At 51.0% G+C, this 20,007-nt stretch overlaps 1 protein-coding gene across 15 annotated transcripts in view; it reads right to left on the bottom strand.

The window, feature by feature from the left end:
• LOC137425935 (uncharacterized) overlaps positions 1-20,007 on the bottom strand; it is a 215,846-nt gene that overhangs the window by 124,064 nt on the left and 71,775 nt on the right. The window lies entirely within an intron of this gene.

The raw sequence follows: 20,007 nt of genomic DNA, 5'->3' as shown, positions 1-20,007 counted from the left end.
CTGAGCAACTGGGCAATAAGGACCTTGATCAGGGAGGTGACCAAGAACCCAATGACCACGAACAGAACGACAGAGTTCATTGGCTGAGATGGGAGAACCTGCCAGAAGGACAACAGTCTCTGCAGTATTTCACAAATCGAGGCTTTATGGGAGAGTGGTCAGACGGAGGCCACTCCTGAGAAAAAGGCACATGACAGCACGCCTGGAGTTTGCAAAAAGGCACGTGAAAGTCTCACAGCATGAGGCAAAAGATTCTGTGGTCTGATCAGATAAAAACTGAACTATTTGGCCTGAATGCAAAGCACTATGTCTGCCAGAAACTGAGCACAGATCATGATCTATTTAACACCAACCTTACCTGAAGCATGGTGGTGGCAGCAATCAGCATCATGCTATGGGGATGCTTTTCAGCGGCAGAGAGTAGGAGACTTGTGAGGATAGAGGGAACATGGAATGGAGCCAAATAGAGGCAAATCCTTGAAGAGAACCTGCTTCAGAGTGCAAAAGACCTTAAACTGCAGTGAAGATTTAGGTTCCAACAGGACAATGACCCAAAGCATACAGCCAAAGCAACACTGGAATGGCTTCATAACAAGAACGTGAAAGTCCTTGAGTGGCCCTGCTAAAGCCCAGACTGGAATCCCATTGAGAATGTGTGGAAAGACTTGAAGATTACTCTTCACTGACGCTCCCCATCCAACTTGACAGAGCTTGAGCAAATCTGCATGGAAGAATGGGAGAAACTCCCCAAATCCAAATGTGCAAGGCCGATACAAACATACCCAAGAAGACTCGAAGCTGTATTTACTGCCAAAGGTGCTTCTATGAAGTATTGACTTGGGGGGTTAAATACTTACGTAAATTAGATATTTCTGTATTTTATTTATAATTATTTTGTAAGAATTTCGAGAAAAAATATCCACTTTGACATTTCACAAAAATCCACATGTGGTATTATGTGTAGATCAGTGATAAAACATCTCAATTTAATCCACTTTAAATTCAGGATGTAACACAAAAAAAATGTGAAAACGTCAAGGGGTGTCAATACTTTCTAAAGGCACTGTATATATCCCCCACCCCTTCCTCACAACATGCTCTATGTCCGATGCAATTTCAGGAATAATTGTCATTCCATCTCCATTTCTGATTTTGTACTTCGGCTCACATGGCTTACGAAGGTTGACGTGTTGGCTCCATTAATTTCATAACTCTTCACCCAACATACTGTGTATGTGGATCTTTTCATTTCTGTTGTCGTTTATCGATTATTGTCTCAACCGTTTCAAATTCTCCATACATTGGTGCTTTGCCTACCTTTCAACATTTCATTTTTATGTTTTAAACTAGAACGGCAGTCTTCGGCGTCATGTCGTCAACCGATATGCCTCCGCCCACATTATTACATCATACATACTTGCACTAATGTTGATTTAAATCCCTTCAGCTGTACTCAAGTAACACATTTTGACCTGATGTGAACTCTGATCTTTGACGCCAAAATCTAATCAGTTTATCTTTGCATCATAATATATACTTACACCAAGTTTGGTCAAAATCACATCACTGGTTCACAAGTTGACACGCAACATCATTTTTACTAAACAGGACTTCTGACCTTTGACCTCTTGACCCCATAATCGAATATGTTTATCTTTACATCATTATACGTACTTGTACCAAGTTTGACTTCATTCGATTCAACTGTTCTTTCAAAGTTATCACAGTAAAAAATACCTTTTACAAAAACTGACCTTTGACATTTGACATCTTTACCCCCAAATCAAATCAGTTCATCTTTGCATCATAATACATACTTGTACCAACTTTAGTCAAAATCTCATTGCTGGTGCACAAGTTATTGCGGTCACAGGATTTTTTACCGAACATGACCTATGACCTTTGACTTGTTGATTTTTCTTGTTTGTTTTTTTGTTTTTTGTATACAAGATCGAGGCTCGTGAAAGAGCGAACATTAATCACACAGAAAGACAAACTGACACATAAAAGAAATAACATCGGGAGTGGCAGACAAGATGGGGAGAGAGGGGGAAGGACACAAACACAACATTTGAGAGCAGGGACCGAGAGACATGGAGACATCGAGAGATCTGTGGGAGGGAGAGGGCTTTGGGGGGGAGGCATGGGAAGGGGGGGTGGGAGAGGTATAAAACATATGGACACTGCCAGGACTTCCAGGAAAGAAGTTGGAATTTTAAACAAGGTGGATCTGGGGTGAATTAGCGGGGGTAGAAAAGATCAAGGTTTTGGATTATTATTATTTTATTTTATTTTTTTTATTTTTTTTGTATACTGAATCGAGGCTCATGAAAGAGCTAACATTTACTTCACAAACAAATCAACCAGACAAACAAAATATATAAAAAGAGGGAGCGGAAGACAAGATGGGGAGAGAAGGGGAAGCACACAAACACAACATTTGAGAGCAGGGAGATGTGTGGAAGGGAGAGGGCTTGGGGGGAGGAGGCGTGGGAAGGGGGGGGGGGGGGGGAGGGAGAAGTATAAAACACAAGGACACCAAGGACTTCCAGGACAGAAGTTGGTATTTCAAAAAAGTGGAATTGGGGTGAAATTAGCGGGGGTAGAAAAGATCAAGGTTTTGGATGGGGATAAGAGATGGTGGTGAACAGCTGTTTTAAAGACCAGGAGGGAGGAGTGGGATTGAAGGGAGTGTGGGAGTTTGTTCCAGAGGTGGGAGAAAAGAGGAATGAAAGAGTGAAGGTGAGCAGAGAGCCGAGATTTCGACAGTTTAACCATCAGAGGGTTGCTGGCAGATCTTGTGCGACCTGGAGGAATATTTGTGGGACAGAGCCCAGAGAGAGCTGGGGGAGCAAGGCCAGAGAGGAGTCGGTAGAAGACAGAAAGACCACCAACCTGCCTGCGGTGAGTGAGTGAGAAGCCCTCGGAGTTAGCTTCATCGCGGGAGATTCCAATGATTCTGAATCCTTTGGTTTCAACAGCGTGAAGACGAGCTAGGTGTGAGGCAGGAGCACCGGCCCACAGGGGAGAACAGTATTCCATTGAGCTGCGGATGAAAGCCTTGTATGTGGTGAGGAGCTCAGGTGTGCCAAGGAAGGACTTCGCACGACGGAGGATGCCCAGTCGGGGACTGGCTTTGGAGGCCAGATTTGAAATGTGGTTTTCCCAGAAAAGATCATGGCAGATAGTGAGACCCAAAAGTTTGAGCGACAGAACTTCTTGGAGAGGATTGTTGAGAAAGTAGATGGGAGGGTTGTCCAGTCGGTCTTTTCGGAGAGACATAGTAAGAGTGTGAGACTTGTCAGGATTGAAAGACATGTTCCACTTGTTTGACCAGTCTGTGATTTTGTCCAGGTCTGCAGAGAGTGAGGAGGCTGCAGACTGCCGATCTGAGGGAAGAGGAATTGAGCGGCAGAGAGTGGAGTCATCAGCAAAGAGATAGAGAGGACTTTCCAGAGAGTCAGAGAGATCATTGATAAAGACCAGAAAAAGCACAGGGCCCAGAACACTGCCTTGGGGAACTCCAGCCTGAACAGGAAGGGCAGATGAGAGAAATCCATTCAGGGCCACACGTTGACTACGACCAGAGAGGAAGTCCGCAAGCCATGCATGGAGATTTCCATGGATACCATAGGAGGAGGAGAGTTTGGTGAGCAGAGCTGGGTGCCAGACCATATCGAAGGCACGTGATATATCAAGGGAGACAGCTCTGATTTCCTGTTTGGCATTGAGGACCTCCATCCATTGTTGAGACAGTAGAAGCAGCATGTCCAGAGTAGAGTGACCTGGTCTGAAACCAAATTGATGATCGGAGATCAAGCCATTGGAGAAGAGGAAAGATTTCATATCCGAAGCAATGATGGATTCCATGACTTTGCTGATAATTGGGAGAAGGCTGATTGGTCTGTAGTTGCAAGGATCTGTTTTTGCACCTTTTTTGTGTAAAGCGATAATGTTTGCTGATTTCCAGGATGCTGGCAGATGACCTTGAGCAAAAGAGAGGGTGAAAAGAACAGAGAGAGGGTGAGATAGAGCGGCAGAGCAGGATTTTAGGACCCGTGGGCTGATGCCGTCTGGTCCAGTTGCAGAATCAGAGTCGAGGTTAGACAAAAACTCCTCCACCTTGTCAGGAGAGAAGGACACAGAGTCCAGGAGCAGTTGGGTTCGACTGGGAAAGGTGGGAACAGAGAGAGATGGGTTTGGGACTAAAGATTTTGAGGCAAACACAGAGTTGAGGCATTTGGCTTTGTCACGTGCGATGGCAACTGTGTAGCCATTTGAGGTAAGGGACGGGATGGAGGGGGAACAAACACCAGAAACGGATTTGACCAGACGCCACCAGGATTTGGAGGAAGGACACAGGTTTGAGAGTTCATTCTTGAGTGTGAAGAGATTGTGCTTCCTGGCACTCCTGAGGGTAGACACACACTTGTTCCGAGCTTGGTGGAAGGAACTGAGATTGCCTTCAGTTGGATTAGCCTTCCAAGAGGCAAAGGCAAGTTGTTTCAGGGCAACTGCCTCACCACAAGATTCAGTGTACCATGGATGGGAGGAAGGGTAAGACAACTGAAGACGAGATGGGATAAATCTGTGCATGAGAGAGAGCAGTTTGCTTTGGAAGAATTCCCAGGAAGAATTGATGTCAGAGGCAGTGGAGATGGGAGACCACTCCAAACGATTGATGGCTGCTTGAAGACCGTCCCAGTCGGCCTGAGTGAAATGCCAGACTCGTCGACGCTGAGGAGGCTCTCTGAGAATGGCCAGAGAGATGTCCACTTTGACAAGCACATGATCAGAAGAACCGATTGGAGCAGAAGAAGAGCAGCAGACATTAGCATTCTTGCTAATGAGGTTTGAGCGAAGGCCCCGGATGTTTGAGGTCCATACCGTTAATGAAGAGAGAGGGGGAGCATCGGGTACAGGACAGGGGAGGGGAGGAGCAGGGAAGTTTGTCATAACCAAGTCTAGAAGAGAAGATACTCCATTGGCTGAGATCCGGGTCGGGAAATTGACAGATTGTGTCAATCCCACTGAGTCACAGAAGTCCTTTGCTGAGGTGCCATGACTGGTGAGAGATGAACCCACACCCAGCCAGCTGGCATGATGACAGTTGAAGTCACCACATATGAGGAAGAGAGAGTTGGGATGAGTGGATAGAACTTGGTCCATGTTGTCAGACAGTGAAATGCAAATGGAGTCATCACTGTTTGGAGGGACGGTACAGAACTCATATGAACAAAAGGTGGGAGCAGAGAGGAAGCCGTAGCCAGAGGTACTCCTGGGGGTGAGGAGGAGAGAGAGCAGTGCAAGGAGAGTGAGGAAGATCGTTTTTGATAAACATAGCCACACCACCACCAGGACGAGGCTCAGGTCTATCATACCGGAGGAGTGAGTAACCAGGAAGAGATATCAAGGAATCAGAGACATCTTGAAGGAGGAAAGTCTCTGTTAAGCAGATCAAGTCTGGATTGTCAGAAGCAACGTGGATGGAGAGATCAGTCAGGTTTGAGCGAAGGCCCCGGATGTTTGAGGTCCATACCGTTAATGAAGAGAGAGGGGGAGCATCGGGTACAGGACAGGGGAGGGGAGGAGTAGGGTAGGATGAAGGATGAGAGGGGGAGGTAGGGAGAGCAGTTGATAGTGTGTCAGAGATTACAGAAGAGTTCCAAGAAAGGGAAGGATGAGGAGGATGAAAGGTGTGATGGTGAAGGGATGAGGCACAGTGAGGGGTTGTTTGAGTTGGGGCAGAGGAAAGTAGAAGGTTGGGGGGGGTGGAGGTATGAGATAGAAGGGAGACGAAGTGGGGAGGAGGGAGAATTGGAGAGGAATGGTATGGGGGGAGATTTGAATGGGAGGGGTTGGGGGGGAGTTTTGAAGGGGAGGAGTGAGGGGGGAGGTAGGAGGGAAGGGGCAAGGGGGGAGTTTAGGAGTGGAGGGGCAAGGGGGGAGTTTAGGAGTGTAGGGGCAAGGGGGGGGGGATTTGGAGGGGAGGGGCAAGGGGGGAGTTTGGGAGGGGAAGGGCAAGGGGGGAGTTCAGGAGTGGAGGGGCAAGGGGGGAGTTTAGGAGTGGAGGGGCAAGGGGAGAGTTTAGGAGTGCAGGTGCAAGGGGGGGATTTGGAGGGGAGGGGCAAGAGGGGAGTTTAGAAAGTGGATGATTAATGAAAGACGAACATTGATAACAAATTGGGTTTGTTGTGATTTTCAAGTTAGCAATCCGATTCATAACGATGGAGGATGGGTGGAATGAATGAGAATTTAGACCATGTAGTGAGGGAGACGTATAAGAGATTGAATTTCTTTTTTTTGATGTGGAATGAGTTCGAGAGGAAATTGAAAAAAGCCTTTTAAATAGGAAGAAAAACAACGTGTTGTAATATACCACTGAATAAAACACTGAAGGGGAAGGTTTACACATATTTAAATAATATTTAAACAGAACCGTGAACAATCTTATATGCACAAAATACCAACGGGGGGAGGGCCGAGAGGGACCACCACGAGTCACGTGAACAGGGCAAAGCCAAAAGTGGATGGCAAGGAGATAATGGGGGTGGGGCGAACAGCACACCTGGACAGAAAGTACAGGATGAGACAACAGCACACGTGGAGAAAGGAAAATAAATGTTTTTGGGTTTTTTTTGTTTGTTTGTTTTTTTGTTTTTTGGGGAGGGGATGGGGGTGGGGATTTAAAACGTCAGACAAAGAGTATTATGTTCGGGGTAGAAGGGAAAAAACTAAGAGCCAAGCAAAGCATGATGTAGGGGACTTAAGTTTACAAACACCGACGGAGGTACAAGGCCACACATGCAGAGCAGAACACGATTAATTAATTACGACTTACAGGAAATTCAAACCAAAACTAACTATAAACAAACAATAACGCATGGACGATAAAATAACGAGTTGAAATTTGACTAACACACGAATGAAAAAATAACCGCTTTGGATGCCCGGAGAGAACCAAGCCTCAAGGTCGGAAGCTTCAACAACTAGGCCGCGTGGCACGAAATACTCGACTATTTTTTACAGGTATGAAAGATTAACACCGATAAAATCTTCCGAGGGACATGCAAAAGGTAAACACACGTAAGATATATACAGTTTCTACAAAAATACAAATGTGACAATTACTTAACTTCGAGGGTGCGTGAAGATCGTGGAACAGCTTCGAAAAACCGTGACCGCCCCGACAAGATCTCGCGAGATCTCGCCAATCTCGCGAGATGCCCTCAATCTTGTCCCCCAAAATCAGTTCCTCTTTATATCATCGTACATACTCGATCTAATTTTGATTTAAATCCTTTCAGCTTTAAATCCATTTAAATCTTCAAGTTATTGTGGTAAAGAAAACCTACTTAGTGGGGTGGATATGTGACATTTTGGGGGTTTTTGAGGGGGTTTTGGGGGGGTTTTTGAGTATGCCGATTTCAAAAATTGCGGGAACAACAATGTCACTCCAACGTTTCCCGCCAAAAATTTCAAAATGGCCGCCACAAAACACATTTTTGCCCATAAATCAGCTCTAAGTGCCCCGATTACCATGATCTTGGTGTCTATACCTATGTTCTTGAGGTCGAGAAATGCAATAAAACACAAGTGAAATCTCATAAGTTGCATCTTCCCGCCAAAAAGTTGAAATGGATGTTGAAATGGATGTTCGCTCTTGACCACTATCACTATGCTCGCTGGATGACGGTTCATGTAAGAGATCTACTTGCCCTCGAGATTAACTGCCCTACCTCACATGCAGAGTTCCTCAAAGGCAACTTTGTTACGCAGAAAACCAGGCACAAGTTCTCAGCACTTGCCCATGATCAGGTTCATGAACAGCTGAATGCAATGGTGAAGGGAGATGGAGGCGTAATAGGTATCACTGAAAATGAAGCAGCACTGAGACGGTGGATGGTGGCAGGTCCAGAAACAGCTAGACTATTAATGTAGTATGATGACAAACATTCTATGAAAAAGAAGGACATAGAAAGCCACCATGAACAAATACCAAGTGTGCAGAAGACTTTCCTATCTGAAGTCAAGAGCGTCACTGATGTGATGGAGGAACTTGGCAACCCCTTTGCTGATACAAGCACAGACCTCTACACACTTAATACCAAACTGATAATGTCCGACAGTGGGGTACATACTATAAGGTCCGCAGAAGACATAGGCAAAACACAGTACCAGAAATTTGTTGTGGAGCGTATCAATGACAATATCACTGCATTCAATGACACCATACATAAGAACAATCTGCCTCTGTTAAATTCTAGTTCAGGAAAGAAACCTGAGAAGTTCACTTCCAAAATCTCCAACCTGCATTACTATGTTCATCTCTTCTCACGGATGTATATATCGTGTCAAGCTAGAGAAAGTGATATGGATGCCTTCTTCGGGCATGAAAATCATGCTTGGCCTCCATCGTTGGCGTCAAATGGCATCATGCACCAAACAAGCAAATCTGACTTGATGGAATGTTTGGAGTCATTGGTACCTCAAACGGAATCTGTTCCAAATGTTGATGTCAAAATTGTTGACGGCGCTGCCCTTGTGCACGTGCTTGATCTGAAGAAGTCCAAACTTTCTGTCAAAACATTCCAGGATTATTCACAATTGGTGTTCTTGCCCTATATAGAACGCATGCTACAAGACGTTGTTCATATAGATGTTGTCTGGGATGTCTACAGGGAGGACAGCCTAAAGGCACAAACACGACAGAACCGTGGATCTGGTAATCATCTCCGGGTGGACAACAACACCAACGTTCCTGTTAACTGGAAGAACTTCCTTCGCTGTGATGCAAAGACAGTCTGTTCCAACTTCTAGCCAATGCAATACAGGAGTTTCAAACTCCCCAACAGAAGCAAGTCATCTCCTCACATGGACAGAATACTGTATCATCTCCCATAGCTGACCTCTCAGACTTGTCCTGCACTCACGAAGAAGCACACACACGGCTCCTGTTTCATGCTTCCCATTCGTTCCATAATGGATTTCACCAAGCTGACGATACACGCAACAGATACTGATGTGGTGGTTCTCGCAATTGCAGTGTCAAGTGTTTTACAGGACTGTGAAATATGGGTAGCATTTGGTCATGGTTCTAAACTATGTTACATCCCATGCCACCTAATTGCAGCTGAATTAGGCAATGACGCATCATGTGGTCTTCTATTCTCGCACGCAATATCAGGATGTGATACTGTTTCTGCCTTCCATGTGTTACATATTTATGTGAATGTATGTGAATTACTATTCAGGGCTTTGCTTATCAATGTGTAGTCGATTAAAGGTTGTTGTGATTAAAGGGTCAGGAGCCCTTCTGAGGAAAAGGAGACCGGAAACGGAAGAAGAAAAGACACGAGGTCCTGGAGACGCGACGATTCTTCTTCTTCCTCGCGAAGCTCGGACGCGAGCGGTATCGATTGAGCAACGTGAGAGAATCGGCGTTTAAAAGCCCGTCTGGCGAGAGGAGTTACCGGGACGTGTAACTACCCTTTGACACGTCAAGTCACTGTGGATTCGTGCACGGAACCAAGCAGCTGACACAGTTCGCCTCGCCGTCTACAAGGCCGCGTACGGGTCGCACCTTGGGCCGCGCGCGCTGGGCAAGCCGCGTGTTGCTTTGCCTGCTTTACATTACCCGCTTTGCTTGGCCAGGAGGTGCGCGCTGCAGCCGTTGTTCCCGGTACGGGACGTGCCCGGTGAAAGCACGTCAGGAAGGGTCCGTTCAACCGCCCACGTGCGGAGATCGAACTACAGGAGTATGGAGACATTGTGAGAGACATTGACCACGGAGGGAGTCGGGAGTGGGGCTCACGTGAGGAATGTATAAGATGGCCATCTTAGAGTTAATGTAGATGAGTTTACATCTTTGTACTATTGATTGCTGATTGTTGATGGTTGATTGCTCGGGGAATATATCATTGATTATTCCGGATCCTTGGTGTGGGGTTTTTTCTTGGTTGGAATTCATATTGATTGCGTTACTAAAGCGCATACATAATAAATCTTTCTGGTGGAGTTCCTCTCACGGTCCGGGGGTCACCGAGACCAGGTAGTCACCGGGAGGACCACGTGACAGAATTGGGGGCTCGTCCAAATTACGATTTGCGGATTCGCAATTGGGTCTACGTCCGGGATCTAAAATTGTATAAAATAATAAAATAATATTTTAATTAATTAAAATTTATTAATTAAATATTAATTGGTAAATTTTTGGGGAAAGTGGGGTAAAGTCTTGGGTGAAGGTTAACAGGTGTTAACGATAGGCACCATGGCGTTTGTGGCACAGAACTTTGCGGTAACCCCGAGTGAGGCACAGTTCCGAGCGTTACTAAAGTCGGACCTCTTGAAATTGGCCAAACATTTTAACTTGGAGGTCCGAACTAATTTGAGGAAGGCAGAGTTGCAGACCACGGTGATACAGTCTATGGTGGGATTAGGAACATGGGACGAGTTAGCCTGGCAGTGGCTACCCGAAGAACCAGAAGACGTTGAGCTCCGGAAACTGGAGTTGCAATTACGGAGCCAGGAACGGATCAAAGAAGAAGAAAGGAAAGCAGAAAAGGAAAGAGCAGAAGAAGAAAGGAAAGCAGAAAAGGAAAGAGCAGAAGAAGAAAGGAAAGCAGAAGAGAGGAGAGAAGAGAAACAAGCAGAGGAAAGGAGAGTGGAATGAGAACTCCAGGAAAGGTTAAAAGAAGAAGAATGGAAAGCAGAAGAGAGGAGAGAAGAGAAACAAGCAGAGGAAAGGAGAGTGGAACGAGAACTCCAGGAAAGGTTAGCAGAAGAAGAAAGGAAAGCAGAAAAGGAAAGCAGAAGCAGAGGAGAGGAGAGCTGCAAGGGAACTCGAAGCAGAGGAGAGAAAAGCGGAAAGGGAATTAAAGGAACGTGACATGGCGCTTCAGCAAGAAATTAAATTCAAGGAGCTGGAGTTAATGAGAGAACGGGGAGAGGTACCACCCTTGCTGACGGGGTCGACACCTAGCCAGAACACCTGGGATGTGGGCAGACATGTGAGGCTGGTTCCACCCTTCAGTGAAAAGGAAGTCGCTAAATTTTTTCCGCACTTTGAGAAAGTGGCTTGACAGTTCAACTGGCCGGAGGAGGCCTGGACCATACTAGTACAAAGTGTGCTGGTGGGAAAAGCTCAAGAGATTTATTCGGCGCTACCAATGGACCAATGTGCAGATTATGAGGTATTGAAGAAGCACATCCTCAAAGCCTATGAGTTGGTTCCGGAAGCTTACCGGCAAAAATTCAGGAATGCCAGGAAGAGGGAGAGTGAGACCCATGTGGAGTTTGCCAGAGTGAAAGAAAACATGTTTGATTGGTGGTGTGAGTCAAAAGGAGTCGGGAAAGACTTCGAAACATTGCGTGACTTGATCCTGGTGGAGGAATTTCAACAGTGTGTCCACGAGAACATCAAAGTGTACCTGCAGGAAAAGAAAGTACCGAAGTTGTGGGACGCAGCCACCATGGCAGATGATTATGCCTTAACACACCGGATAGGGGTCCACGAACCTAACTCCTCGCCTAGATCGCCGCAGGGGAGGTGTGGAACAGCAGGTGCGGAGAACGACAATACATGGCGGCGGCCTCGAGATGAATATGGGGCAACGCTGATACCCGAACTGTTCGAAATCAGGGGGCTACGGGCCCAAGACAAACTTATTTCCCGGGGGGCCCGAGGCAGACCACGAGTTTTTCCTCCGGGCCTACTTGCGCCTTTTGCAAAAAACCTGGACACTTGATGTCCAGTTACCTCATGAAAAGGGACAACCCAGAGCGGAGTCCGACTAGTACAACTCCGAATGCGATGGCCAACGTAAGAAATCGCCCACAGAAGAGTTACCAACCATTTATTTATGAGGGGTTGGTCTCACTCAAGGAAGACTTGACTAACCCAAGACCGGTTAGGGTGTTGAGGGACACAGGAGCCCATCAATCCTTAATGCTTGAAGGCATTTTGCCATTGTCAAAGAGTACCGCAACTGGTGATAGTGTTCGGTTACAAGGGATCGGTGGCTGTGTTAGTGCCCCACTGCATGTCATCCATTTGGAATCTGATTTGGTGTCAGGACCGGTCACCGTTGGTTTACAAGCCACGCTTCCTGTAGAGGGAGCATCTGTGATTATCGGGAATGATTTGGCCGGGGGGCAAATTTATGGTAACCCGAGGGTGGGTAAAGAGCCCCGCAGGGGAAATAACACCACCCCCGCTTGGGATGGCGACAAAAGTTCCAAGTTATTTGTAGGGGGACTGAACTTCAACACAGAGGAAGAAGTTCTGACCTCTGTCTTCAACAGATATGGGCCGCTGGTGGAAGTGCGGGTGGTAAAAGACAGGGAAACGCAACGGTCAAGAGGGTTCGGCTTTGTCACGTTTGCAAGCACAAGAGACGCCAGAGAGGCAGAGAAGAATTGGAATGGTAAGGATTTGGAGGGTCGGACCATAACAGTAGGGAAGGCATTTCGTAGGCGTCGAGAGGTCTACAGAAGAGGACCACTTGGCAGGAGTTTTGGGGTTGGCAGCAGCCGATATTACAATGGAGGCTCCCAGAGTTACGGCACCTCCCGAAAGAATGAATGTCAGAGCACTGGCCGAGAAGGAGACCGCCAGTCAGGTAACGGCTGGGACAAGGGGTCCCACCGTAACGGTTAGGAGTCTGGAGAAGTTGAAGCACTATATACGGGGGAGCCGCCGAGCCGGGGCTCCTACACGGACTAACCGTGAACGCCACGTTCTTAAAGGCGTCCAGGTAGTGAACTTTCCTGCACGGACTAACCGTGAACTCCACGTTCTTAAAGGCGTCCATGTAATGAACTTTCCTCCCCGGACTAACCGTGAACTCCACATTCCTTAAGGCGTCCATGTAGGAATACTCCGCTGGGCCTCCCGAAAAAGTGCTATAGAGAGGTTTAAATTTGGGGGCTTTGGGGTCACCACCTCTTAACCGTCATTCAAGAGAAATTAGAAGGGGTTGACGCTTGGTCCAGAGGGAATTAATATAGGGGAGTGTGTGAAATTTTGTTGCTTTATTTTTAAGTGATGACTGTGCCCGGGGGGAACTGATGAGTTGGGGGGGGGGGGGGGGGAGTTATCTGGTTTGTTTATCCAAGTTGGCCGGCAAAGAAAGTTTTCGCTGGGTTCAAACTTTCTTTCTTGAAGGGGGGGAGTGTTACATATTTATGTGAATGTATGTGAATTACTATTCAGGGCTTTGCTTATCAATGTGTAGTCGATTAAAGGTTGTTGTGATTAAAGGGTCAGGAGCCCTTCTGAGGAAAAGGAGACCGGAAACGGAAGAAGAAAAGACACGAGGTCCTGGAGACGCGACGATTCTTCTTCTTCCTCACGAAGCTCGGACGCGAGCGGTATCGATTGAGCAACGTGAGAGAATCGGCGTTTAAAAGCCCGTCTGGCGAGAGGAGTTACCGGGACGTGTAACTACCCTTTGACACGTCAAGTCACTGTGGGTTCGTGCACGGAACCAAGCAGCTGACACAGTTCGCCTCGCCGTCTACAAGGCCGCGTACGGGTCACACCTTGGGCCGCGCGCGCTGGGCAAGCCGCGTGTTGCTTTGCCTGCTTTACATTACCCGCTTTGCTTGGCCAGGAGGTGCGCGCTGCAGCCGTTGTTCCCGGTACGGGACATGCCCGGTGAAAGCACGTCAGGAAGGGTCCGTTCAACCGCCCACGTGCGGAGATCGAACTACAGGAGTACGGAGACATTGTGAGAGACATTGACCACGGAGGGAGTCGGGAGTGGGGCTCACGTGAGGAATGTATAAGATGGCCATCTTAGAGTTAATGTAGATGAGTTTACATCTTTGTACTATTGATTGCTGATTGTTGATGGTTGATTGCTCGGGGAATATATCATTGATTATTCCGGATCCTTGGTGTGGGGTTTCTTATTGACTGGAATTCATATTGATTGCGTTACTAAAGCGCATACATAATAAATCTTTCTGGCGGAGTTCCTCTCACGGTCCGGGGGTCACCGAGACCAGGTAGTCACCGGGAGGACCACGTGACACATGGAATTGGAAGGAGAACAGCTTGGGCTGTTTGGCACAGTATGGCTCATCTCAAACCTATTTTTGCTCACTTATCCCATGCTCCAAGCAAGGTATCCCCAGACGACTTTGACCAAATAGAGAGATATGTTGTTCTCTTGTATCAGCGAACATCAGCACTCAGCCATGTGAATGAAGCCAGGAAGCAGTTGTTCACCCAAAACCGTACGATGGAAAACATTCCTCCAACGTTACATGCCCTGGAACAGCATGTGAAAAGGGCTGTTTATCAGGCAGGGCACATCTGGGGACAGTCACTTATAGGAGACCCCGAAGTTCCATCGCCAGATTTATGGGGTTGGGAGAGAGTGAGAGATGATTCCCCATGGACTCCATGCTGGACCACTCTTCCAGAGGCAGCCAAAGCTTGTCAGGAACTGTTGAAATGTGGCTGCAAAAAGTCTTGTATAAAAAGATGCAAGTGTGTCAAAGCAAATCTCCAGTGTACACAGTTGTGCTTCTGTTCAGGACAGTGTAACGGAGAATAAATAAGCAAGAAAATCTGAAAATATGAGATACTGACAGATAAATTACTGTTTCAACAGAATGTATGACATGCCATTGGATTGCTTGACCTGAGAAACAGAGGTATAGATACCATGATCAATTGTAATCAGAGCACTTACATTGATGTGACAAATTAATGTTATTAGCATTATTTTTAAGGTTTCACAATATTTCACAAGTGTTCTACCGAGTTCCTTGACCTAAAAGCATATGCATAGACACCAAGATCATGGTAATCAGGGCACTTATAGTGAAGGAGCTGGGGCTCCCACGTCGATCAGAAGAATGGACGCGACAAAAAGCTGGAATTCATCTGAGTTGCTTTATTGAAATCAAACACTCAGGCACTCTGAAAACCCGTTTATCGGTCAGCAATATATATCTATTAACCCAGGGGGTTTGCCCAGGCCCGGCGCCAGGGGGCGTGGCCCAGCGTCCTGGCTGCGGCCTGGCAAGTTGAGGGCGAGCCTGCCCGGGCGTCCTGGACGAGCCCGGCATGGTGATCGCTCCGCGTCCTTGATAGGTGCAAGGCGATTGTGAAACCCCAGCGGCAGCCGCTACACACGTCCCCCCAGAATCGACTTGCACCGGCAGGGTCAACTTGAGGGGGTCCTGATGACCCGGCCGAAGCGACCCCTGGCGGGTCGTGGGAGGGGGTCCGGTGAGGTGGTGGGCGGTCGAGTGGGGGGCCCCGTGGACGGGGGGCGGCCTCGCCGCAGCGGAAGGGCCACCCGTGGTGGGTGGTCGACGTCCACGTGCGCCGGCTTGAGGCGGTCCACTGCAATCCGGTCCGACCTGCCGCCGATGTCGATGACGAACGACTTGTCGTCCCGTCGCAGCACCCGGAAGGGCCCGTCGTACGGCGGCTGGAGCGGCCACCGATGTGCGTCGTGACGCACAAAAACATACTCCGCTGTGCGGAGTGCTGGGGGGACGTAGGACCGGGGGTCACCGTGGTGGGATGTCGGCACGGGGGCAAACCGTCGGGCGGCCTCCTGGAGGTCCGAGCGCTGGTGAGCTGCGGACCAGGGACTGGTAGCGTCGGGCACGAATTCGCCCGGGACGCGTAGCACCTGGCCATAGACCAGCTCGGCGGTGGATGCCTGGAGGTCCTCCTTGGGGGCCGTGCGAAGGCCCAAAAGGACCCACGGCAGCCGGTCGGCCCAACCGCCGTCTTGAAGGCCGGCCATGAGCGCGGCCTTCATGGAGCGGTGGAATCGCTCGCACAACCCGTTTGCTTGGGGGTGGTAGGCCGTAGTACGGTGGAGCTTGACCCCCAGGTTGCGGGCGACCGCGCCCCACAGCTCGGAGGTGAACTGTGGTCCGCGGTCTGACGAGATGTCCGCCGGTGCGCCGAAGCGGGCGACCCAGGTGGCGATGAAAGCCTGCGCCACGTCGGCGGTGGTGGTGGAGACGAGGGGAACGGCCTCCGGCCACCTGGTGGTCCTGTCCACCATGGTGAGCAGGTGTGTGAACCCCCGTGACGGGGGGAGGGGGCCCACCAGATCCACGTTGACGTGGTCGAAACGTCGTTCGGGCACGGTGAAAGGTGCCAGCGGGGCCTGGGTGTGTCGGTGGACCTTGGCCCGTTGGCAGGCCGTGCAGGCGCTGGTCCAATCGCGGACGTCCCGACGAAGGCCGTGCCAGACGAAACGCGCCGACACCAGCTTCTGGGAAGCTTTCCGGCCCGGGTGGGAAAGGCCGTGGAGGGAGGCGAAGATGCGGCGTTGCCAGGTGACGGGCACGATGGGGCGAGGCTGGCCTTGGGAGACGTCGCAGAGCAGGACAGTGTCCGCACAGGGGATGTCGGCCAGGCGGAGGCCCGTGTCCGCCGCCCGGAGGGCTTGCACCGTGGTGTCGGTGGTTTGGTCCGCCGCCATAAGCGCAAAATCCACGCCCAGGTGGACCGCGTTCGCGCTGGCCCGGGAAAGACAGTCGGCCACGGCGTTGTTTTTGCCGGCGACGTGCCGGATGTCCGTGGTAAACTCCGACACGGCGGAGAGGTGGCGCTGTTGGCGGGCCGACCATGGCTCCGTGACCTTGGCCATGGCGTAAATCAACGGCTTGTGGTCGACGAACGCCGTGAAAGGTCGGCCCTCCAGGAGGTGGCGGAAATGGCGGACGGCCAGGTGTAGACCGAGGAGCTCCCGGTCAAACATGCTGTATTTGAGCTCGTTCGGCCGGAGCTGCCGGCTGAAAAAAGCGAGTGGCTGCCAAACCCCGTTCACCCATTGCTCATGGACGGCGCCCACCGCGTAGTCGGAGGCATCCGTGGTGAGGGCGATGGGAGCGTTGAGCACCGGGTGAGCGAGCAGTGTTGCGTCGGCGAGGGCCCGCTTTGAGCTTTGGAAGGCCGCATCCATTGCTGCGGACCAGACGATGTCGTGCTTGGCCGGCTTGCCCCGGAGGGCTTCGTAGAGGGGCCGCATGAGGTGAGCAGCGCGGGGCACGAAGCGGTGATAAAAATTCACCATTCCCAGGAATTCCTGCAGGGCCTTTATGGTGCGGGGACGCGGGAACGTGGTGATGGCCTCGACCTTGGTTGGCAGCGGCACGGCCCCGTTCTTGGTGATGTGGTGGCCCAAAAAATCAACGGCCGTCGTGCCGAAGTGGCATTTGGCCGGGTTGATGATGAGGCCGTGCTCGCTGAGGCGCTCGAACAGTGTTCGGAGGTGGAGGAGGTGCTCGGCCCGGGACGTGCTGGCGACGAGGATGTCGTCCAGGTAAACGAAAAGGAACGGCAGGTCACGCAGCACGCCGTCCATCAAGCGCTGGAACGCCTGAGCCGCGTTCTTGAGACCAAACGGCATCCGCAAGAATTCGAATAAGCCGAACGGCGTGATGACTGCCGTTTTAGGGACGTCGGCCGCCCTGACAAGTACCTGGTGATATCCCCGTATGAGATCAATTTTCGAAAAAATGACCCGTCCCGCCAGACGGGCGGAGAAGTCTTGGATATGCGGGATCGGGTACCTGTCGGGGATGGTAGCGTCATTCAGACGGCGGTAGTCGCCACACGGGCGCCATCCACCCCCCGGCTTTGGCACGATGTGCAGTGGCGAGGCCCACGCGCTATCGGAGCGCCGCACGATGCCGAGGTGCTCCAACGCGTCGAATTCGGCCTTCGCTACGGCGAGCTTGGCTGGGTCGAGGCGGCGGGCCCTGGCGTAGACCGGCGGGCCCGTGGTTGGTATGTGGTGCTCGATCCCATGCCGTACTGCGACGGCCGAAAACGTCGGCCGCGTGAGGGCCGGGAACTCCGTGAGCAGGCGAGCAAACTCGTTCGCCGCCGGGACGGTGCATGCCAGCTCGGTCGGCGCGGAGCTGCTCAATGTGCATACCAGGGAGCTGAAGGTTTCAGCGTTGATTAAACGACGCCGTTGGACGTCCACCAGCAGTCCGTGTGCGCAGAGGAAGTCGGCGCCTAGCAGAGCCACGGGCACGTTGGCGGTTACAAACGTCCAAGCAAAGCGTTGACCGCCGAAGCAGAGGGTGACGTTGCGCGGGCCGAAGGTGCGGATAGTCGATCCGTTGGCCGCAACTAAGGAGGGGCCGCAAACCGCGGATTGCCTGTCCTGGTCAGAGGCGGGTATGACGCTCAGTTGGGCGCCGGTGTCGCACAGGAAGCGCCGTCCGGACGCTTTATCCGTGATGAACAGTAAGTTGCCCGTATGGCCGGCGCTCATGGCTGGTAATGAACGCCGGCCCGGCCGTTTCCCGGCCTGCCGAAGGTGCACGGGGGTCGGCATGTCCGGGCCTTTTGTCCGAACCTGGCATGATAGTAACACCACGCTTGGTCGGGTGGAGGTGGTCGGCACGGTAGAGCGGCCGCCAATTGCGTCGGCAGTTCGGCCGTCGACCGTGCCGGGTGCTCGGGCGCCATGGTTGTTGCGTCGGACGGCGGTGGGTCCCATGTCGCCGCTGCGATGCGCCGTCCTGCAGCGGAGATCTTGTCGGCTTCTCTGGCAAGGGCCCGGGGATCTGTGATCGTCGTGCTTGCCAGGGCGAGGCGTACCGGGTTAGGCAGCTGACGGAGGAACAGCTCCCGGAACAGGAATGCCGGAGAGTGCTCGCCGAGCAGTGAAAGCATGTAGTCCATTCGCTCGGAAGGGCGCGTGTCGCCGAGCTCAGGCAGTTCGAGCAGGCGCCGTGCGCGTTCCGCCGATGGGAGGGCGAAAGCATCGAGGAGAAGCTGCTTAATCGCGCCGTATTTGTCAGCGGCTGGCGGGCTTTCGAGGAGGCTCAGGGCGCGGGCTGCGGTAGCCGACTCGAGCGCAGCTACCACATGGTGGAAGCGGGTGTCGTCGGCCGTGATGCCTCGCAGGGCGAACAGGGACTCCGCCTGTGCGAACCAAACCGCAGCGTGAGCCTCCCAGAAGGTAGGCAGTTTAAGGGCGACTGCCGTGTCCATGTCGATAGGTCACCAATGAAGGAGCTGGGGCTCCCACGTCGATCAGAAGAATGGACGCGACAAAAAGCTGGAATTCATCTGAGTTGCTTTATTGAAATCAAACACTCAGGCACTCTGAAAACCCGTTTATCGGTCAGCAATATATATCTATTAACCCAGGGGGTTTGCCCAGGCCCGGCGCCAGGGGGCGTGGCCCAGCGTCCTGGCTGCGGCCTGGCAAGTTGAGGGCGAGCCTGCCCGGGCATGCCCGGGCATGCCTGGGCGTCCCGACCGAGGCCTGGCAAGTTGAGCGCGGGCCTGCCCGGGCGTCCTGGACGAGCCCGGCATGGTGATCGCTCCGCGTCCTTGATAGGTGCAAGGCGATTGTGAAACCCCAGCGGCAGCCGCTACAATAGCTGATTTATGGGCAAAATGTGTTTTGTGGTGGCCATTTTGAATTTTGAGGCGGGAAATGTTGGAGTGACATCGTGGTTCCCGCAATTTTTGAAATCGGCATACTCAAAAACCCCCATGTGCAAATTTTCATGCTTCTTTCCAGAAGTGCACACCTCAGTCACATATCAGCCCCGCTAACTGTATCACTGACATGAATGAATGAATGAATGATCGTTTTGAGGCCATTTTCCCCGCTAGAGCAGGGATTAGCCTTGCGGGCCCCATGACAATCATGGTTCCCTGTTTGAGGCAATGTTTTTTTTTTATTGCCGGATGCCCTTCCTGACGCCAACCCTTGGTCGCCTCTTACAATGCGCAGGGATACGGTGTACCTATTCTAAGCCGGGGTACACACCGGGATCATTCATCCCAGCAAGCTGGTACTCAATTCCTCCTCTCTTTCACTTCCTTCTCTCTTTCACTTCCTCCTCTCTTTCACTTCCTCCTCTCTTTCACTTCTTCCTCTCTTTCACTTCCTCCTCTCTTTCACTTCCTCCTCTCTTTCCCTGCCTTCACTCTTTCCCTGCCTCCTCACTTTCACTGCCTCCTCTCTTTCACTTCCTCCTCTCTTTCACTTC

This window comes from Myxine glutinosa, chromosome 4 (assembly GCF_964187855.1).
Source record: "Myxine glutinosa chromosome 4, kmMyxGlut1.1, whole genome shotgun sequence".
Lineage (NCBI taxonomy): Eukaryota > Metazoa > Chordata > Myxini > Myxiniformes > Myxinidae > Myxine > Myxine glutinosa.
Note: the sequence above shows the minus strand (reverse complement) of the source record. Positions and strands in the feature narration are given on the sequence as shown.